Here is a 25,082-nt window from a genome sequence, read left to right as displayed (position 1 = left end):
CTGGGTGTGGTGGCACACACCTTTAATCCCAACACTTGGGAGGTAGAGGTAGGAGGCTCACCATGAGTTTGAGGCCACCCTGAGATGACATAATTCCAGGTCATCCTAGGCTAGAGTGAGACCCTACCTTGAAAAAAAATGTTCAATATCTTTGGCCACCAAGGTAATATGAACTAAAGCATTGATATTGTACCTTGCCCCAGTCTGAATGGCCACCATTAAGAAAACAAATAATAGGAAATGCTGGCAAGGATTTGGGGCAGAAGGAGCCATTATTCACAGCTGGTGGGAATGTCGGTCTAACCATTATAGAAATCAGCCTGAAGGTTCCACAGAAGAAGCAGAACAGATCTACCATGTGACCTACTTTACCACTTCTGGGTATCTACCAAAGAACTATCGATCCTACCAAAGATATACTTGCACATCTATGCTTATTAAAGCTCTATTTCCAACAGTCAATTTATGGAGTGAACCCCTGTGTCTATCAGCGATGAATGAAATAAAGAAAATGTGGTATATACACAATGGAGTTTTATTCAGCCATAAGGATAAATAAAATTATGCCAATTTTTAGAAAATGGATACAGCTGGTGACCATCATGTTAAGAGAAATAAATCAGACTAGCCAATACAAATAACACATGTTTTCTCTCATTTGTGGATCCTATATTTTATAATATATAAATCTGTTTTAGATGCATAACCTTAAGGTAAATGATACTGGGGAGGTATGGAGACTAGCAGAGAGTGGAAAAGGAAGGAAGGAGAGAATATGTGAGGGGAGGGAGTGGGAGGGTGGCCAAAGTGCATGACATCCTTGAAAGAACTTATCTTTAAGAAATCCAGTACTATGTACAAAGACTATACAACCAATAAAAAACCCTAAAAATAAAAATTGAAGCCCTTTTCTCTAGCTCTGACTTCTGTATCTTGCAGATGTTCTTGACACAGAGCCATACACATGACTCACCACTCCCTGGGCACTGCCACCTCCAGACACCAGTGGAAACTATACAAGGCAAAGTAGTTCTCTGCAGGAAAAAGAAAAAAAAAAAAAAACGTGTTCATCAGATTTTGAGGATCTGGCCATTCTGATAAATAAAATAGGGAAGAAAATCTGAGGACAGGTTTGTTGACTCTCAGCCAATCCCCACTTTCTCTTGGCTTTAAGGTTTTAAAATGTTTTCTCTCAGAGGCACTGTGTTATAACCAGGGTCAGAATCTATCACTGAGACTAGAGATGCTTCACAGAAAGTGGCCTTGAAGAGAGGGGAATACACAGGGATATTTACCTCTCTCTGGCTGGTGGTTTGCTGGCAGATGGTATAAATAATTTAAAGTGCTGAGCTGTGCTCTTGAATATAAGTCATGTGGCCAGGTGGGAGGCACAGGCAGGAATCTTTTTGTCAGAGGACCTTCTTAAAGACAGAACACGGGGTGCCAAGGGCTCTCTCAGTAAACAGCAGCTGTAGGTTCTCAATTCTTTGCAGACCCAGAGGGACACACCTAATACTAGACATTTAAAAATAGTAATGTCTGGTAGACCAAAAAAGAAAACTGGGTTCCTTCACTACTCATCGATAACATCAAAGTGCCTAATGGCTGGATGGAATATTGGTGTGTGGCATCAATTCCAAAACCAGCTCCCCCTCCAGTGTTCTTTAAAATGTTAGCTCTACTCCCACCACACTAATCCTTGAGTGACCTAACTTCATCTGAGATTTGTAGGGAAGCAATAGCTTAATATTTTTATCAATTAATCATAAAGTATATCTTGGTGACTTTACAGCATTGAATCTGAAAGAAGGTGAGTGCTGGAGAGATGGCATAGTAGTTAAGGCACTTGCCTCTGAAGCCTAAGGATCCAGATTCGATTCCCCAGTACCCAGTTATGCAAGATGCACAATGTAGTGCATGTGTCTGGTTTTTGTTTGCAGTGGCTAGAGGCCACTGGCATGCCCATTATCTCTGTCTCTCTCTCTCAAATAAATAAAATATTTTTTCACAGGGGAGAGTGTGAACGCCGTCCCCCACTACCACAAATTTTGCAGTTGAGTTGCCCTCATTTGGGGAAATTACAGGGGTCAGCACATCCAGAGTGCAATGGAAAAGCCTCTCCCAGGGAAAACCACCTTCATGATCATGGTATTTCCCCTGGCAGGTAAATATTAAATAAAATATTTTTAAAAAGAAAGAAGGTGAGAGCTACCACCAAGAAGCTGAGACAAGCATGTGATAGGGCCAGCACGGGCACAAAGTATGTTAGTGTGAACTTGGATACACATTAGTACTATTGAAGATTTTACTGGGCTAGTTCACCAGGAAGCTATTATATGCCACATAGGACACCTGTGTGAAATCCCAAAGAACCTAAAAACTAAGGCTCAGGAGCTATGCCTCAGGTTTGGGGGAGCAAGACTTCCTATGATAAATGATGTGAGACAACAGGATAGAATGAAATTATGTGTTTCAAAGTGGATTGACAAATTGCAATTAAGAAAAGGAGGAATGAAGTGGTTGGAAACTTCGATTCTACAAACATTCATGCAGCTCCTTGTCCTATGACAAGCATTAGGGATACTCAGGAGAGGGGAGTAGTCAGAGAGTTGTAGGCAAATTTCCTTCCCTTAAAGAAGTTATACTTTATTAGGACAGATAAGACAATACATACCCCATGTTATTGATTGTACCCAGGTGCTGGGCCCTAGACCATCAATCCAACAAAACATAGGTTCTGAGTTTCTAATCAGTAAGAAAGAGTTTAGAAGCAAAAAGAGGAAAAAGAAAAGGAGAAGGAAGGGAGGAGAAGGGAAGCCTTGAGGCAGAACAGCAGAAGTCATGAGAAATTGCTACCCACATCACTTCAAAGGCAGAGACATGAGCGGAGACCCCTTCCTTCTCTGTGCCCTGCAGGCTTCACTACTGGCTTCCTTCTAATTCTATTTCCACTTCTGCAGTGAGACGGCTGCCACAAGCCCGGGCATTGCTTCCAGAAAGATAAGCTGGAGGCCATAGCATGCTTTTAGTGAAAGGGTGGCCTGATCAGATTGTGGTGGCTGTTTGTTGGTTTGATGTGTGTGAATGTGTGTGTGTGTGTGTGTGTGTGCGTGTGTGCGTGTGTGTGTGTGCGTGTGTGTGTATGCACATGCACACACACATGCACGTACATACTGATTATCTCAGGAGAAGTCCCCAGCAGATGTTTCCTCATTGACCAAAGACAGTGTAAGAACCAACAGTAGTCACTCACCATGATCTTGGCCCTGTGATAGGTGCCAGGAAGAAGACAAGTGGCTATCCATAGAAAGTGCATAGACAACATGGAGGACCACTTTGCACCCACTTTCTACACATGCACTGTTAGAGCACTTAGAAGTGGCACTGAGGAAGTGATGTGAGTTGGTGAAAAGGTCCATGGGAAGTTACAGGCAGAGAGCGAAAAGAATTCTAAGCATAGAATCAGATTCCATGAGTGTGGTGGTTTGATTCAGGTGTCCCCCATAAACTATGTGTTCTGAATGCTAGGTCCCCCAGCTGGTGGCAATTTAGGAATTGGCTCCTCCTGGAGGCGATGCAGTGTTGTGGGCAGGCTTATGGGCTAGCCAGCTTCCCCTTGCCAGTGTTTGGCACATTCTCCTGTTCCTGTTGTCCATCTGATGTTGGCCAGGAGGTGATGTCCAGCCTCTGCTCATGCCATCATTTTCCCCTGCCATCATGGAGCTTCTCCTTGAGTCTGTAAGCCAAAATAAACACCTTCTTCTCACAAGTTTCTCTTGGTCAGGTGTTTTCTGCCAATAACAGGAAGCTGACTGCAACAATGAGTCTTGGTCATCTCTTGCTCCAGGCACCATGGTACACTACGAAGAGCTCAGGGAGCTGGCTGGGAGATAGCAACCATATAAAAATTCCAGCTCCTTGTCTGAACAGATGAATGAATTATAAGCATGGCGTGACAAGCAAGCAGTGTTCCCTGCCTGGTGAGGCAGATGGGAACTTGCCTGCTGGACTAATACATTAGGATCTCTTTCTTAAAATTTTTATTTATTTATTTGAAAGTGACAGAGAGAGAGAGAGAAAAAGGCAGATGGAGAGAGAGAGAATGGACACATCAGGGCCTCCAACCACTGCAAACGAACTCCAGATGCATGCGCCCCCTTGTGCATCTGGCTAACGTGGGTCCTGGAGAATTGAGCCTCCAACCGGGGTCCTTAGGCTTCACAGGCAAGCATTTAACCACTAAGCCACCTCTCCAGCCCTAGGATCTCATTTTTAAGTCTGGGGTCCACTGCACGGTTTCAGTGCAAGAGTGGCATGGTCAGATTTTAGTGGTTGTTGGTTGGTTTATTTTTGTTTTTGCTTTATTTGTGTGTGTGCTGGAAATCAAACACAGGACCTTACACATAGTAAGCAGGTACTCTACCAATGACTGTAGCCCCAGCCTCGTTTTTTTCTTTTTTTCCCTTCCTTCCTTCCTTCCTTCCTTCCTTCCTTCCTTCCTTCCTTCCTTCCTTCCTTTCTTTCTTTCTTTCTTTCTTTCTTTCTTTCTTTCTTTCTTTCTTTCTTTCTTTCTTTCTTTCTTTCTGTCTTTCTTTTTACTTTCTTGGGGAAGTGATTTTAACAGACTCACTTCTTAAGTAACTTCCTTGGAAGAAGGCCTCTGCAGGGAATGCTTCTCCCAAGATGGGCTGGCTGATCACACCTCACTATGTCCTTGAGGAAAATGATCACTCTTGCTGTAGTATGATGGAAGCAAAGCCAGAGACAAGAGCTAGATTGGCAAGAATAGTGTAAAATCAAAGGCAATCACACAATGGCAAGTCCATCCATGGAATCTTTGGGGCTCTGAAACCTGGCTCTCTTCCTATTGCATCCACCCTGAAGGGGACCCCACAGCTGAGGTATTTGTGGAGCTCTGCAGGACTGGTCTGAAAGAAGCACACTCTCTCTGTTTGGGCAGCTGCTTAGCTGGAGTCGCAGCAGCACTTCTGCCAGCCTTTGTGGCATTATGTTAAAAGAGAACCATCCTGTTGATTAAAACAGACAAAACCCCTAGCCATTTCTAGCTTCTGGGACAAAGCATTGTGTCAGGGCATTTTAACTTTGGTGCCTCTTTCCCAAGCCTGTGGCCAGTAAGCATGGGGTCAGCCCGAGACCTGTCTCCATGCAGAAGAACACTTCCCTCTCTGCTTCCTGTAAGCCAACACAGCTCTGGCTGCAGCCAGCACACAGACTCTGATTGCTCTAGGCTATCATTTCCTTGTCTATTAATAAAAAATAAGAGCGAGGATCCAAACCAGACTCAAGCTTGGGGAGCTGCTGAGGGTGAACATCCTGTCCTCTAGGTGCTCTGAGCTCTTCAAAAGAGCAAAAGAGAAAGCATATTTCATGCAAGACAGGGTTTTCCACCTCCTCCGCAGGGAAGGTAGAGTGTGGTCCCCCCATGCTTTCTCCACACGTTCTCTCCCCATGTCTGGCCTCAAGGAGACACTGATGGAGAATAAATCACCTGTAGCACTGGCCTGGGGAGCAGAGGAGTTGTGTCACAGGTGCAGACTGGGCAGTCCTAGAGGACCTACCCGGCTCATAGCCAGCTGTGGTGGGACCAGGCTGGGAGGCTGCAGCTCCCTCATCCAGACTCCTCCCGGGAGGGGCCCCTCCCATGGCTGTCTCTTCAACTTCACATAGGCCACATCTCCAGGCCTGAATGGAACTGAAGGCCCATTAATAATGCATCACTGGGCCTAGAATTCAATTCATAGGGGTAATAATGAGGGTTTTCATCCATCCTGCATGTTGGCCTGCTTTTCCTTTTTGCTACAATCACCACCTGAATAGGATTAGAGAAAGCAAAATATTACAATTCACTAGAGATCACATTTCTCTCTCTTCAGCCTTTGCCTCACATGCTGCTGGAAGACAAAGATTCTAAAGGGAGAGGCTGCAGCTCTGGGTCACAGAGGAGCCTTTGCAATATACCCTGGTAGGGAACTTTCAGGCTGACAAGCACCTGCTTGGGTCCTAGCTGCAAGTTGGGTACGCTGTTATCCTCCTAACCCTAAGAACTGGCACAGGCAGATCCATACTGAAGGGAATGGAAGCCACCAAAAGGCCTGTGTGGAGGCCAAAGTACTCATGGCTTTGCTTTGAAAGCAACAGGCCTTCTTGGAGAAGGAGATATGGCCTTGAAGAAAAATTGGTTGTGTTGTTTTGCATGTTTACAAAGGAGAACAAAGGGTCCAACAGCCGTCCTTTATGCTTTTAAGAAGACAATGGTGAGTTCCCAGCACATGACAAGCAGCTTGGCCTTCCCTCTCTACTTACTTCCCATCCCCTGCCTTCCTCATTAGGAAGGGAGAGGAATCTGATGATCTGTTTTTGTGGGTACCAAGTAATCATTTAGGGTTATTTTTCAGTTTGTTTATTCCTCAGGACAACTATTGGATCTGCTCCATTAGGGAGCCTTAGCAAGACACCTGATAGCATTCATTTGTTGCCTTTAAAATACCGGCACCCCAGCAAGACAGGGTCATGGACTTCTTATTGGCCAGTGTCCCCAGCCATGGTATTTTCTTTGCCTTAAGGAATCAGCTAGGTTTAATGGGTGTTGCATACAAAGAATGACAGGAATTTGGTGATCACTGGGAAAAGAAGAAAGAGAAGGAGAAGAAGAAATCAAACAAAAACTGGCTGGTGATCCTCAGTTTTTGTATGGGACCCTGTAAGAGGGCACTAGTTTCAACTCTCCCTCAAGAAAACTCCTGGTGGCACCAGATTTCTGAGCACCCTCCAGGCACATCTGCTGACACAAAAACTATCTCTAATATCAAGGTCCTTACCTTCTCCCTGGGCCACATGGGCTATTTCATGCTACCTTTCTCACAGGCCTTCTTCTATCCCAGTGATCTGCTCCTCTAGCCTACAACCTTTGGGAAGTGATTTTTATTTTTATTTTTATTTTTTTATTTGAGAGCGACAGGCACAGAGAGAAAGACAGAGGGAGAGAGAGAGAATGGGCGCGTCAGGGCTTCCAGCCTCTGCAAACGAACTCCAGACGCGTACGCCCCCTTGTGCATCTGGCTAACGTGGGACCTGGGGAACCGAGTCTTGAACCGGAGTCCTTAGGCTTCACAGGCAAGCGCTTAACCGCTAAGCCATCTCTCCAGCCCTTTTTTTTTTTTTGTTCTTTGAGGTAGGGTCTCACTCTAGCCCAGGCTGACCTGGAATTCACTATGGAGTCTCAGGGTGGGTCGAACTCATGGCGATCTTCCTACCTCTGCCTCCCAAGTGCTGAGATTAAAGGCGTGCGCCATCACACCCGCTGGGAAGTGATTTTAACAGACTCACTTCCTAAGTAACTTCCATGGGAGAAGGACCACTGCAGGGTGTGCTTTTTCCAAGATGTCCTGGATGATCACCATACCTCAGTAAGATCTAAGAAAATAGGGGTGTAAGTATAGTAGCTCCTACTTATCCATGATGTCCACTGCTTCAGTTACCAGTGGTCAACTGAGATTGGGAAATATTGAGTGGAACATAACAGAAATAAACTACTTATACATTTTAAATAACTTTTATTGCAGTATATTGTTATAATTGTTCTATTTTATTTGTCATTATGGTGTTAATCTACTATATTTAATTTACAAATTAAACTTTAACCTAGATATGCTTAGCAAAAAACATAGTATATTTGGGTTCAACATTATCAATAGTTTCAGACATCTATAGAAAATCATGGACCACATGTCTCTAGATAAGGAGGTAGACTGTGTTGCCTCACAGAAGGACAGGATTCTCCTAACAAGTGCTGTTTTCTCATTTGAATAACTTGTTTTGTATATGCTAACTCTAAGTATGGTTCAATGGTGATGGACTCCACTGATAGATGTAAGAAGAACTGTAACCCATAAGTAGCCTTTTCTACTATTACTGGCCTTAATTTTCTTGATTTACTCATACTTCAACTGGGAATCTATCCTATATGTTTCAAAAGAAACTCAAATTTTAAGGCTGTCCTTGGAAGATATTTCTCAACAAGATATGCTCTATTCTCCAGCCTTAGGTCCCTGGAAGAAAGAAATTCAATTCCGTCTTTCCAGTGCTTGGTATATGGTCAACACAGCCACAGTAAACCACACCCAGTTCAGTATGGACTCTACCACATGCCAAGCACAAGTAAGTTTCATCTCTTACCATCCAATGCTGCATGGAACTTAACTGAACCCATAATAGAAGTGGCATCACTTGAAAGAGACACAGTGATAACCCAGACATGGAGTCAAAGGGTCTCCCACCTAATCCTGGCTTTATCACATATCAGTCAGTTGAAATTGTTTTTTCATCTTTCAACTGAGGGGACAATACCTGCATTAGCTGGAGAAGATGTAAATAGTTTTGAGTTTCCAACAAATTCTAACAACATCAGCAGCCAGATTCCACACTGGAGCTTTCTGCTTCCCAGAATGTCTAATATCTTCCCTGCAGATGAGCCATAGATTCCAGTCTTCTCTTCTTCCCCCTCCCCCCCCCCTCTTTCATCTCCCAACTGGTGTGAGAAATAGCTTTGTAACAGAAGAGAAACTGTTGTTGCTTGGTCACTGCATTAGTTATCTATTGCAGTAACTGTCCTGACAGAGCTAAAGGAGGCACTTATGCCCCTCCCCTTGGCAATCAAAATATTGAGACAATGGTCTCCACCAAATTGAAATGTTCTGGGTTTTTTATTTATTTATTTTATTTATTTATTTATTTATTTATTTATTTATTTATTTATTATTAATAACATATTTTATATAGATACATCATGTGTTGGTACCCTCTTTTCCATCATCCCTGCCCCCATTCTGTTGAGGACACTCCTCAGTGGGGTTGCAGGTATTCTTTATGGGGTTATGGTTTATGCATTGTGGGAGCAGTAGTCAGTTATTTTTGGAGGGAAGCAATGCCTCTGGGCATGATGTCTCAACCTATGGCTCTTATAATCTTTTCTGCCCCCTCTTCTGCAAAATTCCCTGAGCTGTGGTGGAGGAGTTTTAAATCTACTTGAGTGATGAGCTCTTAGGAACTCTGAATCTCTGCTTTGGTAGGTGTTAAGTATCCTCAGGGTCTGTCTCCTTCACCCTAGTGCTGATTATCAGGTTCAGCATGGAAGCAGCACTCTTGCTCATCTCCCCAATTCCTCTGGTTTCAGCTGTGGATTGGCTGAAGGGCGAGGGGTAGTTTGTCTCCTCAGGTCTTTCTACCTTCTGGAAAAGAAAAATAGATTGTCCAATGGAGAGTGAAGTCAGCATAGTGCACATGAGATAAGCATTATTAAATTTAGGGAGAATTTGATGTATGTAGCCCTCTTTTCGCCAAAGACTTTGAGAGCTTGACAAAGGAGAGCATGATCATTGTCTCCATAGGATTCTGACCTGGTTCCTCGTTCCAGATATGAATTCCTTTACACTGAGCTGATCTCCTAGCCAATCAGAAAGCTGTTGGTTACCCACCAAGGCTGTGTGCCACAATTGCACTATCGTGTACATCCTGTCAGTGTGTTTGCTTCAGAGTAGCTTAGACCTCTGGCAGAGTAGCTTAGACCTCAGACTGTTGTTGATCACTTTTCCCCAGTAGCTCATGTAGTACTTTCCAGCACTAGATGGCTGTTTGGGGACTGGCTCTCTTATGGATTCCAGCCAGATCTTTCCATGCTCTGTGTAGGTAGCATATGATATCTTCAACAATAGGATCTTACCTTTTGCCTCAAGCAAGTAACCAAGTGATTTGATAAATATCTGTCTTGCTTGGGAGACCTCATATGTCTCTCTGGTCAACAGCTCATTATGGGTGGTAACTGATTTCTAGTACTGGGAGTTACAGGCCAAAGACAAAAAAAAAAAAATTTTTTTTTTTAAGGCTAGGCTTCATCCCACCCTCTCATGGTCCTTCTTTACAGGTGCTCCTTCCTTATTCCTGTTGAGGGTTTTATCTTTTAGTCTATCTTCAAGGATAAAGGTTTCTGTAGTACAAGTTCATTTTGGGTTTAGTTTTGTGTTTGTTTACCCCTCCCCACCCCTTACTTTCCTCCCAAACCCTTCCATCCTTATTGTCTGGGCTGTCTATCAGGTATGTCAGCAACTCAAACTAATCCAGGTTAAGAACTGCAGGTAAGTGAAACCATGCAGTTTTGTCTTTCTGTGATTGTGTGAATTCGCTGAGTATGACTTTTTACAAGTCTATTCATTTTTCTGCAAATTTCATTGTATCAGTTTTTCTTAACATTGAGTAGAATTCCATTGTGTAAATGTACCACAACTTCATTATCCATTCATCCAATGATGGGCGTATGGGTTGATTCTAGTTCTTAGCTATTACAAACTGAGCAGCTATAAACATGGCTGAGCAAATATCTCTGTAGTGAAGCATGGAGCATTTAGGATAAATGCCCAGTAAGGGAATAACTGGGTGTGTTGGTGGCTCCATAATCATCCTTTTCAAGACTCTCTATATTGATTTCCATAGTGGTTGTACTAGTTTACATTCTTACCAACAGTGAATGAAGGTTCTCTTTTCCCCAATCCTTGCCAACATTTGTTGTCATATGATTTTTTTTAATGATTGCAATCCTTGAATGTCATAGTTGTTTTAATTTGAATTTCCTTGATGGTTAGGGATGTTGAACATTTTCTTAAAGGTGTATCACCCATTTGTATTTTTTACTCCGAGAACAACCTATTCAGTTGTCTGCCCATTTTTGGCGTGGGTTATTTGATTATTTATTGTTTAGTTTTCTGGGTTCTTTGATGATTCTAGATATTATAACTCTATCAGTGAAATAGCTAGAGAAAATTTTCTCCCATTCTGTGGGAAATATATTGACTCTGGTTATGGAATGCTTGTCTGTGCCAAAGCTTTTTACCAAATTGAAGTTTTCTCAGGAACCTCATTCTGGGAGATAAATAAATAAATTGAAACCTTGTGCCAGCCAAAGGAGGATCCTGTCTCCCAGGAAGAGATTATATTTCAGGGCTGGAGAAATTACTCAGTGGTTAAGACTTTATCTACAAATTCTAAAGACCCAGTTTCAAATCCCCAGTACCAATGTAAAGCCAGATACACAAAGTGGCACATGCATCTGGAATTTGTTTGCAGCAGCTGGAGGCCCTGGCATGCCCATTCTCTCTGTCTCTATTCTATATCTCACTGCTTTCAAATAAATAAAATATATTAAAAAAAAAACACAAAGAGCAAACAAGAGATTAGATTTCACACAAGTCTGAGTACTTGTGAGACTACCTTCTAGGAGAGACCAAAGTCAAGAAACTGATGCTGGGTAGGACCACATCTTGACCCAGACTGCTTGGCTATGCATACTTCTTGACTTCTACTTAATTCTAAACTTCCTATCAGGGCCCTGAAAATCAAAGTTGGCATGAAAATTCATGTGTTACCTTGGAGGACAACTTTTAGGCCTTTTCTATTAGCCCTTCCTTCGCTGGTTCCAATGAAAGGAGGTAAACCAGAGATGCATTTTAGGGTTAGAAGAGGTGTACAGTAAGGTACAAGGTGGAGGACACAGTGGGCTAGATGGTCATAAAAATGTTTTCGGGCAGGCAATCCAGACTGTGGAACATTCCCTTGGAAAGTAGGTGCCTACACTTGCTGAAAGGCCAACAGAGGCTTTTGACCTAGTGCACTTGTCTTGCTCACGCTTGTGCTTCAGTTGCGGAATCATTACAGAGCCAGGGGAGCCTCCTATTGGCTGTGATGCTTACAGAGTCACTCTCAGAAGGTTTGTATGGTTGGGGCTTAGGAAATGGAGTTAGAAATCTAACTCCTCAAAAGACACTCATTCTAATGTGGATGATTCCTATTTTCTCCTGGGCTTTGTCCCTGACAAAGGCTGAGTAAGGAATTACAGCAGGGGTTCATGAACTCATGGCCAGCAATGGCTGGGTAAATGGAGAGCAACAGAAGTTAGAAACAGTGAGATGTGGCAAGCATTGTGATGGGCTGGTAAGCAGATGCCCACTGAAGTGGATGGTTGTCACATAGCCCTCTATAATTGCTGTTATCTAGGTCTCTGGGCCCCATTGCCAGACTTTGTGTTAAAGTGAAAAACTCGGATTTTACATATTGCCCCTGATCTCGGAGGACTGATGAAAGGTAAGCGGTAAGAATTCATCAGAATTTCATCTGATTTCCTGCTTTCACAGCATTCACTTCTCATTGCTAGAACTCTGCTGGTTTAGAGGTCACAGTGCTAAGAAATCATCCCACCAGGGACCACAGTCATATTTCCAACAGGGTACTTCATTCCACTGGCTACTGCATTTCTTCAGGTAAATCTTCCCCAACACTGGCCCTGGAGCCACACAGATCTCCAAAATAACTGCCATGTCTCCCCCATATAAAAAATTATTCTGAGGGTTTTATTCAGTTGGGTGTTTTATGTTTTATCCCTTTTTTTTTTGTACCTTGAAAATATGATTCAACAAGACACTTAGAATTTCAAAGAAATTTGTTTATCAGGAAGGGATTAAATTTTTAAGTTATCTATGACTGTTATGGAATTATGTTATATGAGGAGAATAACACACTGTCTGTCTAATTCTTTGTTATGTGTTTAATGCCACATCTATGAGGGCCTATCTCGCCCAAGCAAACAAATAGAGCTATTGTGGAGTTGGACAAGGAGATTGATATATATCAATGGAGAGGAGATCTGGGAAAAGTCTAGGGTACAGAGTCTCATTGCTATTAATAGGATGAAGCTCCTACTCGTAGGGGATAAAAGGGCAGAAGAATATGTCACAATGACAGTGAACAAATATTTGCTATGGAAACATATGAGGAAGGTAAAATCAAAGCTCACCTGCCCACACTGCCTGACTCCACCATGAAGGATCAGTGCAATCTGCTAGAAACCCACAAATGCTCCCTTAGGAAAGAAGATCCTTGTCTTCACTCTGCCAGAGCTTCAAGGAGAACTCCCAAGGAAGCCATTCCCTTTGGCCAGAACGGATTTTTCTCATCTAAAGTGTGTAAATGAAAAATGGAGGAGGACACCTATTCTATTTCTTAGTCTCGCGAGATTAATATGATTCTTAATTGGACTCTTTGATCGTCTCAAATAATGGCATGTAAAATATTTAAATTTATGCAAACTATTCTTTTGAAGAAGTAGAAGTAGAAACAAAACATAGTCTCATCCCATCAATCTTCAAACTTTCCAATAATAGTATTAAACAAAAAAGATGATACTACATCTCAGAGTAGAAGCCAAGCTTGGATTTTAGTCTTAGTCATGTCAACTAACTTTCTCTGTGACTGAAACCTAGTCACTTCCTTCCTAGGGTTTTTATTGTATCTAAACAATTCCAGGATGAGGGCTGGAGAGACTGCTTAGTGGCTAAGGTATTTGCCTGTGAAGCCTAAGGATCCAGGTTTGATTCCACAGTACCCACGTAAAGCCAGATGCACAATGGGCAGGGGTATGTGTCTGGAGATTGCTTGTAGTGGCTAGAGGCCCTGGTGTGATCATTCTCTCTATATATCTGCCTCATTCTCTCAACTATATAAATGAAATAAAAAATTTTAAAAATTAAAAATCACAGGATGAGATGTTACTCTGGGGCTCCAACCAGCTCTAAATTCAATGGCATGGAGCCTTGTACTGTTACATAGGCCAACCCACTACGTGATTTGTCCCTAGTCTCAGAGTTTGTCCCTTGAGTAGCTTCCCCTGGCTATGCGCTGCAGGGCACAAAGCATGAAAAAGTAAGTGGTAAGTATTGTAAGTTAGATGAAATGAATCATTAATAGCCTCTCCATCTATATTTATCAAATCTCATATCTCTCTTCTCTGCCCTGTTCCCTACACACTCTACATGCTCTAGCCATCTCCCATGGATCCTGGGATAATATGGTGAGGAGCATCCTCCAAAGTTTTATGGAAAGCAGTCTCAGTGGGGGCACAATGGGGTTTGGCAGTCTGCAAGAATGTCAAGAGAGGATTTAAATCATGTTCAGAATGCCAAGTACCAACACCTTTATCACCATCTGTGCTGTTATTAGTGAAACTCACTTTAGCAAAATAAATGATCGTAAAGTATAAAATAAACATATAACCCACTTTTTTGGAATAGAAATTTATTCATACTAAGCAAATTCCTGGAATAAGTCCTATGTGGGTCATCCCAGTCCCTGGAATCCTCATCCACTCACTGTGCAAACCACAAAGAATCTGTCCTGAGCACCCCCAGTACCATATTAACTAGTGGATTGTAAAATGTCACAGGACACAGTATGCAGCACTCATCTTTTCAACCAATCAAATTTAGAAAACTATGGTAGTTAACTTACTTTTTAACATATGGAAAATAAATTTACAAGGCTCAAATATTTATTTTTTTTTTAAATTATTTATTTATTTGAGAGCGACAGACACAGAGAGAAAGACAGATAGAGGGAGAGAGAATGGGCGCGCCAGGGCTTTCAGCCTCTGCAAATGAACTCCAGATGCGTGTGCCCCCTTGTGCATCTGGCTAACGTGGGACCTGGGGAACCGAGCCTCGAACCGGGGTCCTTAGGCTTCACAGGCAAGCGCTTAACCGCTAAGCCATCTCTCCAGCCCCAAATATTTATTTTTTAAATGGAAAGTTGTCAACAAATGGCAGAGTGCTGGGTGAGGTAGAAAATGGAACTAACTCAGGCTCTTTTGTGTTCATGAAAATGGCATCAGATGAGTAGCCATTCACTTGTTTTATTATTTACTGTTTTAAAAGCAACTATCAAAGTCTGTACATTTTCTACCTTATTTTTTCTATGTCCTGAAACTAATAGTTGTGATTGGATATTATACAGCTGAGCCTAAGATTTTGATTCATTTGCCATTGGCAATGTGTTTTATATTGTGCACAGTAAACTAAATTGTTATATCTCATATGTAAATAAACTCTTATCTCATTAAATGTATGCCATAGAAAATTATATTGAAATGTAGCATTTTTCATTTAAAAAATATTTTATTTATTATTTATTTGTAAGGAGAGAGAAAATATGGATGTGCCAGGACTTCCTGCTACTGCAAATGAACTCCAAATGCATGTGCCATCTTGTGCATCTGACTTTACATGGGTGCTAGAGAAATGACATCCATGCGGTCAGGCTTTGCAACCAAGCACCTTTAACCATTGAGCCATCTCTCCAGACCTTAAAATATACCATTTCATAATAACCCCTACTACATGACAGGTTCTCTCCTGATATTCAGTCTCTCCAGATATGGTTAATACACAGATTTCTAGTCTTGAGAAACTTACAGCTGTCTAGAAGATGGAAATGTTTAAGTGTTTGTATAAAGAGATTTATTATTTATGGGAAATGCTTTCTAAAATAGTAAGGAACAAAAAGGTATTTTTTTCTCTCAAAGGATTCAGAAAAATTCTAAATACAGATATGTATTATATAGACATGTATGTACATATACATATATTCATGAATATATTTTAACCATTATGTATGTTTGTGTGAACCTGTTACTTATTCAGAGAGAAAAATCAAGCAACTATGGTAAAATATTAGCACTGGGACAATATGGGTCAATGACACATTTTCTATGAAGGCAATTTCACACTCAAGAGAATTAAAATTGCCCTAGGGGGTGAAAAAAATCTTACCTCTTTCACATCTGAAGCTCAGCTCTGCCTAGAGTTCATAGTAGGTATTCAGCATATCTATGATATTCAAACTTCATGTCAGAAAGCAATTAGAAAATGCAGATGTATAAAAATATTGAGAACCTCTGGCATACAAGAATGCATTGCACCATTCGTGCAACTTTTCTGTAAGTCAGAAATGATTCAAGAATGTGAAGTGCAGAAAACAAGGGGACTGTGGGAGTACAGACATGATGGCCCCAATTCTGCAGGGCTGAGTGAGTCTGGTCCCAGGTCAGATGGCATGTGACATTTGGCCCAAGTCCGCAGAAGAATCATGAGTGTACTGGGCAGATAAGGACATGGCCTAATCCCAACAAGCCTCAAAGGAAAATTAAATTCCATATCATTTAATTCTATTATTTAGCAATTTTACCATATTCTAATAAGATGTAAATTGATAAGCTATGTCTTTTCTCGAAGATGACTTTCAATTCTGAAACAATCTTTTTTAGGCTGACAATCTTACTTCTAAACTTTCTAAGGCATCTTCCTTCTTCCACAATTCAGTATTTATCTAAATTTTCAGTGCCAAGACAGTATCTCTATGTTCATGGTTTACAGGTGGGGAAACCCTCTGGGTTTGGAGGAGGGCAGGTGCCATCCTCTGAATTTACCTAGATGTTGCTGGGTCAGGATGCCCAGGAAAGGAGAAGGTAGCTTTGATGCCCTGAAGTTGCAAACCCTGTCTTCCAGGCTGGAAATCTGACCCTGAGCTATGAAAACACATATTCTGAAAGCACACTGTGTGAAGAGTTTCTAAAAGGGGCACACACTGGAAAAAAAATTGTGCTTTTTTACCCATGACAGCTGCCTTTTGTTGGGGCAAATAATTTGAGGGGAGAACAAAAAGCAGTTGTTTGCTTAATGCCAAGCCACAAATACATGGAGCCTTCCTGGCCCCTGCTAGGAGAAAACTCCCTATCCCAAGCATTCTTGAGGATTTGCCCACAGACTGAGGTGACACAGAAAGTATCCACTGTCGCTGGAGCCCATTTCCCTGGGCAGATGTCACATCCTTCATCTATAACTCAACAGGACAGGGTCCAGTGATGCCAGACAGCCCAATGCCAGGATAGACCAATCAAAGAGTGGCTGTGATGGGTGGGGTGTCCCGAAAGTAATTTGTTAATGCACATGGCTGCCCAGACTGCCAGTTGCCAGTTTTCTGGGCCAGATGAATCTTTAAAAAAAAAAAAAAAAAAGCACAAAACCTTGTGTTCAAAAGTTTTGGAGTTTATAACATATACAGGCTCATACACACATGCCCAGAAATACACAAACTGCTTGTGATACATACATCTCATGCCAAAATAAACAGGGCCCGGGCCAAAATCTCTGCAGGCTAGCAATAGGCCAGTGTAGCATTTACATTTAAAGGCCAACAGAAAAACCCAAACAGTGGTGTTTTTCTTAAACTCAAAGTCACTAGTGGGTATTGCTTTTCCTTTGCAGAATGGTTTTCTAATATCTTCACTCAGGAAAGATCCTGTCTTCAGAGAGGCCTGTAACGGGGGTTGCTGTTAGGTGAGTTCATTACTGTAAATCCATCCAAGGCAAGTTCCAATAACAATTATGAGGCCATCAAGCCGTGAAACCTGATGGCTGCTTTGGATTTGTGACTGGTGCCAGTGAGAGGGAAAAGAGAGGTGATGGTTTTGTAGAATTGCCTGGTCTCCTAAGTTTATGGAAGCACTGAGGCCCCAGAGAAGAAGGAGTAGTGTGTCAGGCCAGCCAGGGGACACTTGGAACAATGGGACTGGGGGGTGGGCGCCCTCCTGGCAACATGACAGAATGCTGACCTTCCCCACACCTCTGCCCACAGGTATTAAACATCTTTTCTATCTTCTGTAAGGCCTGTGGCTAGGGAAGGATTGATGCCTATTAATATTACTTAATCTAAATATATTTAATTCACTCTTATTTTCTCATAGGATGTGTTCATTTGACATTTGTAACCTATAAGCCCTGACTTCTACTAAAAAATGAGAAATCTTCGCTGACAATGGAGAGAGGATTTCTTAGAGGTGAGTGTGAGGGTACTTTTAACCAAATGTCTCCTTGAACTCTTTCCTTAAAGCCTTCCTATCTCAGTTTAATTCTCCAGTCTTAGGTTAATCAAATCCCAGTGAGATCATGTGATGGTCTCTTGGTCCCATATATTTCTCCTTAACTCTTACCATAGGTTTGCATTTTAGTGTGTAAATTGTGTCTGCCTCTGCTACTGAGCTCCATACATCTAAACAATGTCAATAGTTCATTGGTAGTCTCTCTCATGTGCATAGCACATGTTCAGAGAATTTTGTTGAAAAAAGAAATCAGCGACTGTCTACAGAGATGAATGGATGGGTGGGTAACTGGATAAATGAATAGATGGATGATGGGTGAATGAACAGGTGGGTGACGGATGTATGATAGGATTTACTGTCATCTCACCTGGGCCCTGTCCTTCTTCCCATGAGTTTGCCCCCAACAATTACATCACTGCCCAACGTAAGCCCCATTAGTAAGTGACAGTATGACTGGATGTTTTTTTTTAAGAAGGGGAGCAGGAGAGGTTGAGACAGGCCCCAAGAACATCCCAGAAAGAAGACTAGAGAGTAAAGAGGAAGGGCCGAGCAGCACACAGGTAAACAAACCATGGGCAGCTGGAGAAGAAAAGCAGAAGCTTTGGGGACATGAAGGAAAGCGGAGGGGAGAGGCACGTTGAGAGCAGTGGGAGGGAGAGGCAGCACAGGGAATTCCTGTCACCAGGAAAGTAAGACGGAGAGGAGCCTCTCTCCGAGGACTGCGGGGAGGAGAGGCTGGATGTGGGAGGCTCCTAGGAAGAAGAGAGTAAGGGAAGAATCTGAACCAGGAAAAAGAAAGTAGCAGAGAAAGGGAGACAAGATGAGAGAAAAATGCTGGCCCTTAGAGCTACGAAAGGGGTACCCAGGCCAGGAGAGCCAAAGCCACAGACGCCTTGCCAAGGGAGGAAACCGTAGGACCCACCCCGCCAGAATCTTGAAGTCTCAGACTTTTTCCACCTTATGAGCTGTAAATTGATCTATTCAGTTAAAGAAACCTGGATTTTATTGAGTAATTTCCTCTGAATGACCTCCAGTTTTGAAAATGTCCCCAAACTTTTCTGACTCTCCCTCCTCCCCCCCCCCATCAATGACCATAAATCACTGGGAGGAGCCCCCCACTCTGTACAGCTTGTCAGACCACGGGCTAATCCCCATATGGCCCTGGTGCTGCTGGGTGAAGTGAGCTCGGAGCTGCTGGTTCTGCCCGCCAGTTCCCAGCATGCCCTTTGCTGAGCTCACATCCAGGCAGCCACAGAAGGGATTTCTCTCTGGGCTCTAGCCATGTTCTCCGCCTGGCCTCAGATATCAAGGAAATTTCTCAATTTCTCCTCTTAGCCTTCAAATGGGGCCTCTTGCAGATGAAAACAAGGGGCTATTTATGGGAAACTGCACTCATCACTAGCTTTTACATTGCATCTTTTATGCGGGATCCCTCAAAGCATTTTTATAGACAAGTGCTATTGTCTTCCCCCTTACAGATGGCACCAAAGGAAAGCTCAGAAAGTTAAGTGGTTCAGTGAAGGTCGCTTGAAATGTCAGAACAGAGGTGGGAAGGGTCCCTGCTCCCAGGCCCATCACCTGCCCATTCCCAGGCCTGGTTGTCAGCTGCTAGGGTCTGTGAGCACCCTTCCCACATCTGCCTGCATGCAACTTCCCCCACCCCTCCTTGCTACTTACAGCTCACACTGAAACCCCTTCTTCACAACCAGAAATGCACAGATCTTTGGATGGAAGAAGCCATCTTGCAAAATCAATTGAAGGCCAATGGACCTGCCAAGACCCAAAAGGGTGAGAGGGGGCTGTGGGCCCCTCAGGAGGTGAAAGGCGGCATCAGGCTCAAAAAGCAATTGCATTACCTGTACAGCTGAGGTTTTACTGCCTGCTCAGTCTGAAAGTTAGCAAAGTAGTAATCAATGAAAAGGAAATATAATTGAGAAGATTAAAAGCTGAGGGTGGGTATGGACTGGGGAGGGAAGTGATTGCTAAAGAGGTCCATTTGTATAATTCAAAGGTCGATGCCTCTCATTAAACTCACATCTCCAGACACTCAGGGGATGAAAGAGAACCTCTCCACACAGACTGGCTGACACCTAAGAGTTTCCTTTGGCCACTGTCAAGGGCAGCCTGAGGCCAGAGAGACATAAGATGCCATTGGAAGGTGAAAGGAGGAGAATCAGTAATCAAAAGAACATCTGGAGAGTCACAAAACACAAGCAGTTTTCTGACCCTCTCAGAAAAAGATATCTAAATTTTGCTTTCACTTCAAGGGTTTATTTACATGATCTGAACAAAAGCTGAATCCATGGCCAGGGAGGGTCTAGGCAGGAGTTTCACCTTCTCTGTTTATATTCACACCCGTCCCCTGTGCCTTAGGCACACTTGCACACACATGTCTATCTGACATGGAATGCATGCATGTTTTTATGGCTTTGGGTGATCTGTCATGGGATCTGGCTGATTCCACAAGTTTTCTTATTAAAATAGAAACTGTATCTGTCTCTGAAATAAGCATCTTCCCCACTCTTCTCTAAAAAGGGAAAGAAGGAAGAGTAAGAGACCCACAGATCCAAGCTAAGGGCAACGCCATTTCTAGGGATTAGGAATCTGGTGTGAGTTGAATAGATTCTTACTTATGGTGTCCCTAAGCTGAAATAAAAGTGTTGCTATCTCATCTGCTCTCAAGTTCAAGAGCCTCTTCTGCGTTCTTCTGGGGTACTGGGAATACCCAACTCATTTCGTGGTAAGATTAGAGTCCTGTTTTGTTTTTTTGTTTTTTTTTTGCTGGCTGTTGACTGGGGTGGGCCTTAGCTGCTAGAGGCTGATCATTGTTCCCAGCCTTGTGGCCTTCTCCCTACCCTAGCAATCTGCCTTGCTAAAGCTCCAGGACAATTCCCAGGTTCTTTGAGTCATTGGCTTCCTCTATTTCTGGTCTCTGAACTCAAAAATATACAAGGCTGATCTGGCCAGGTTAAGCCCCACCCCCAAAGTCATCTGGATAAGTCAAATTTAACTGATTAGGAACCACATTTACATTTGCAAATACATCCTTTGTTGTGTGTTAGGTTTGTTGGTTTTTTGTTGTTATTGTTTGTTTGTTTGGTCTCTCTGCAGACAGTATCTGACCTAGACAACAGAAGAGGCAGGGTTTGTTTGGGTTCACAAGGCATAGAGGCAGGGAAGGCTTGGTAGTGCAGCTCAGTCATAGCATCGCAGGCTGGGGGCAGAGAATGAAACCACAGTGGCCATGGTTGATAGGCATCCCTAAAGACCTACCTCCGCCTACAGCTCTTAGGCTCCACCTCCTAAAGTTTCTACAACCTCCCCTAATCATTCCACCAGCTGAGGACCAGACACTGAAAACACGAGCCATAGAGGACCTTTCGTATTCCATGTCAGATATCAGGCAATGTAACAGAATCACAGAGCGGCATCATATGCACGCGTTCCACCTCTCCCTCAGGAAATGAGAGTATATAAGTATAAAGGCTTTGAGGAGCATCTACAAGTCGTGCTTAATATAAGAAAGAAAAATATAGGACGCCCAGCTCAATTAAATTTCAGAGAAAAAAGAAAAACAACCAAATGATTCATTTAGAACCATTAGTTTCCATGCAATAGTTGAGATGTCTTAAACTGTTATCCGTAATTTTTCTGAGACTAAAAGTTATGGGACATCCTTGTAGGTGGTAGCCCTGGATGGGAGCTGAGACGGGACTGCGAGAGATCCCGTGCTGAGGCAAGAAGCAGCAGGACTTGGTCCAGACGGGGGAGGGGAGTGCGGTGATAAAGAATCCTCCACTCCTGCAGCAGCGAGGCTGTCTCTGCCTCCCTCCCCAGCTCCCTGGCCCAAGCCTGTCAACACCCTGCAGTCTCACAGAGAGTGATGGCTGTTCCCAGGCCAGCCACAGAGCTGCCCTAGCCTGGTGGGTGGGGAGGGTAGCCTGGAGAGGAGAGTGGGGGTCAGGGCGAGGCAGAAACAATCCCAAGCTGTCTCCCATGTGTCCCATGCAGAAGAGTCCCACGCAGAGTGCTGCCCCAGCAGGAGCTGTATCTTTGAGGTGGGAGGGAAGCAGCCGGAACCAGCAGTTTTCCTTGTGAGCCATGCTTGGCTCTGCTCAAGGCTGCTCACAATCCCTGCCAGCAACACTTCCAACCCTGGCCAGCCCAGTGCTGCCTTTGAACAGGCCAGGCCCTATTAGCCTGATCCTGGAATGGGTTATTCTTTCCAGTTTTCACTAACAAAAATCCCCTTTTATTTGGACACTCAAGTGGCCTCTAGGAAAGGCGCTTTCATTCGTTGCCAAAAATGTTCGGATGCGGCAGCATTTGCGTGTGTGGCCAATTCCATCGGCACCTCTGGGCTGATCCCACAGGCTTTCTCAGGCAAGATTCCTGTGAACTTCCAGCAGACCCCACACCCTTTCTCCCAGGCTCTATCTGCAGGAGGAGGCTCTGACGGCTGTCTGGGCAGCTGGGGATGGACGTAGGAGCAGAATTTTTACTTTTATGGAACAAATCTGAATGGAGGAAGTGATTTATATGAGCGCTAGTCAATGCATTATTAGAATTAATATCATTATTTTACTGCTTCCCTTTTTAGGTTTTTCCTCTCATAAATCAATTTAGTTCGATAAGATTGGGCTGAATTTCGGCTGCACACAGATGAGAGAGTGCTACGCTGTGGGAGCAAAGGGCCATTTGGTGGGTTCAGACAATGCCTCCATTGTCTCCTGATTTATTGGAAGATCAGGTTTTGCTGGTATTACATGCACTGCCTTATGTTTTGCAAGACAAGGATTAGTCAGATTTTTGTTTTAACCTGAGTGCTATCTCCACAAAGACCTGGTTTCTCAGTCTATTTTGCTGTAAGCTGGCATTTTTCCAGAGCCACATAATGGCCACTGAAAGTGCGGGTGGGTGTTTTTCAACCAATCTTTCTTCTGGTCTTTACATTTGACAGACAACATTCACTAAATTGTCTCATTTATTCTGAGTTTCCTCACTACTTACAGAAGAGGATCTATTTGCCTCTCTCCCTCATTTGTTTTGAGACAGGGTTTCACATAGCCCAGGCTAGCTTGAACCTATTATGTAGTCAAGTAAGACCTTGAACTCTTGATCCTCCTGCACCCACCTCTTGAGTGCTAGAATTGCAGGTATATACCATTATGCCTGCCTTTAGAGTTTTATTTTTATTTCTGTGGTAATGGGAGCAAACCCAGGGCTTCATAGATGCTAGGCAGAGGCTCCACAGTGAGGAAAGAATCCACAGCTACATACTTTCCTTGGCTTTTAAAAAATTATTTATTTTTATGGCACTATGGATTTAACCTAGCCTCATGAATACTAGGCAAGTGCTCTACCATTCAACTCTACCACTAGCCCTTTTTTATTCTTGAGATAAGATATCATTAAGTTGCCCAGGCAGGCCTTGAACTTGGGACCCTCCTGACAGAGCTTCCCAAGTAGCCAGGATTATAGGCCTGCATATCAGACCCAACTTCAAATAGCATGACATAGGATCTCCTTCAGGTTGATGCCACTCAAAGATCAAAGCAGTGCAGACTGGAGCCTTCTACTGCAAGCCTGTCTAATGGCCTGCTGTGGCACACTTATCAGAGGTGAAGCTTTCTTTTCTCTCCTTTTATACTTCTCACAGGAAGGTTCCCTCCCCTACCTGCTTCTCAGAAACTTGTTAGAAGAAGTCACTGAGGAAGACCAATTAAAAGGACAACATTAGATGAATTTAGGAATTGGTCCACCACAGCCAACCTGACACAACATTGCCTTCAAGACCAGTCATGCTGAGCTCATCCTTCATCTCCTTCACCCACTGTGACTTCACCCTTGTCCCTGCAGCGACCTACTCAGCAGAGCCTTCTGAAAGCCCATTCAATGTCTGTCCCTCTGCATTCCTGGCCCGGAGGCTCTGCTGTTCCCCTTTCTCATTCTGAAAATAAAAATAGGAGAATAAGCATAGGAGAGTACACTGCACCCCTATAGCAGCTCCAAGGAGGAATTCAATTCAGGTGTTAACTTTCTAAGGGCGCACCAACAGTCAGGTGGAACTCTGTTCCACTAGTCTACAATCTAGAAGAAATGGGTCCCCTTTTTTGTCTTATGGAGCTGGCAAATTTAATCCATAGCCTCATGCATGCGAAGCATGTTTTAACACTGAGCTATACCCTCAGCCCTAAAAAACTGATACTTTAGTGAGTTCTAAAGAGAAGGGGTTTTCAAACCCAAGGACTAGCATGTTTAATCAGTCACTAAGCAGTGCTGGAATTGCTGGCTATAGACTGACTTAAGGATTTTGTTTGTTTTTCTTTAAGAGAAACCATTAAAATAAAAACCTTCCCAAATAAGAGTTTATCATATACTTTTTGACAATGCATGTTAGTCACAACATGCACCCTCTCTGCCCCAGTTTCGGAGCTGGAACTTCTAGTAGCAACCTCAGTTTGCTAGGAACATAACACTTTTCTGTATGTGCACAGCACCCAGCACTGTTACTGCTCCCTGGCTCCAATTCTTACAACTCTGGTTAGCACATGTGAATTCGTCCTTCCAGCAGCGGCGGGGGTGGGGGGTGTCATTCTAAAGGAGAGTGAGTGGTGAAATTGCTTTTGGAAAAGGAAAAGAAATTTTAAGCATGTTGGTTCTGGAATGCATTCCATTGAGATGGCAATTCAAGGTGGTAGGAACATGACTGGTAGTGTGAAAAGTTAGGAGCATTCTTACTGCCTTGTAATTCTGTGTTCTAAGGTACTAGGCTTCATTTCCTCTACTTCATTAACACGGTATGCTGGGAAGCTGACACGTTATTAATCCTGCTGTGGAAGTGCCAAAACTGAGGCCTGGGGAAATTAGATGGCTTAGCCCAACACTCAGAGGGATGGACCCCAGCCAGCTCTCCTGTGCTCCTCTTGAGAAAAGCAGTTCAGAATGAACACAGGTTTTTTTTTTCTTGCATTTCCTTTTAATCTGGCTGTGAAGTCTTCAAGATGACAGTAATGATGATAACAATGGTAAGGATGATGGTGGCCATTTATAGGTACTTCTCATAGTAGGTATCTAAGGGTTAACCCAATATAGCATTTCCTAGCATAGTCCAAAAAATGGAAAATGAGTGCTTCTCTCCTTTCTTCTCCTTCCTCCTTCACATCTTTTCTATTTGAAGCTTAATGTTGCCCCACCTCTGTATGTTTTTTCTTTTTCTTTTTTTGGTTTTTCAAGGTAGGGTCTCACTCTAGCCCAGGATGACCTGGAACTTACCATGTAGTCTCTCAGAGTGGCTTTGAACTCATGA

At 43.2% G+C, this 25,082-nt stretch overlaps 1 non-coding gene across 1 annotated transcript; it reads right to left on the bottom strand.

Moving 5' to 3' along the window:
* Window positions 1-2,008: 2,008 nt before the first annotated feature.
* LOC123457974 lies at window positions 2,009-2,172 on the bottom strand. The gene has a single exon (XR_006635317.1). It is a non-coding gene; the product is annotated as a U1 spliceosomal RNA (small nuclear RNA).
* Between the last annotated feature and the right edge of the window lie 22,910 nt (window positions 2,173-25,082).

This window comes from Jaculus jaculus, chromosome 1, assembly GCF_020740685.1.
Source record: "Jaculus jaculus isolate mJacJac1 chromosome 1, mJacJac1.mat.Y.cur, whole genome shotgun sequence".
NCBI lineage: Eukaryota > Metazoa > Chordata > Mammalia > Rodentia > Dipodidae > Jaculus > Jaculus jaculus.
Note: the sequence above shows the minus strand (reverse complement) of the source record. Positions and strands in the feature narration are given on the sequence as shown.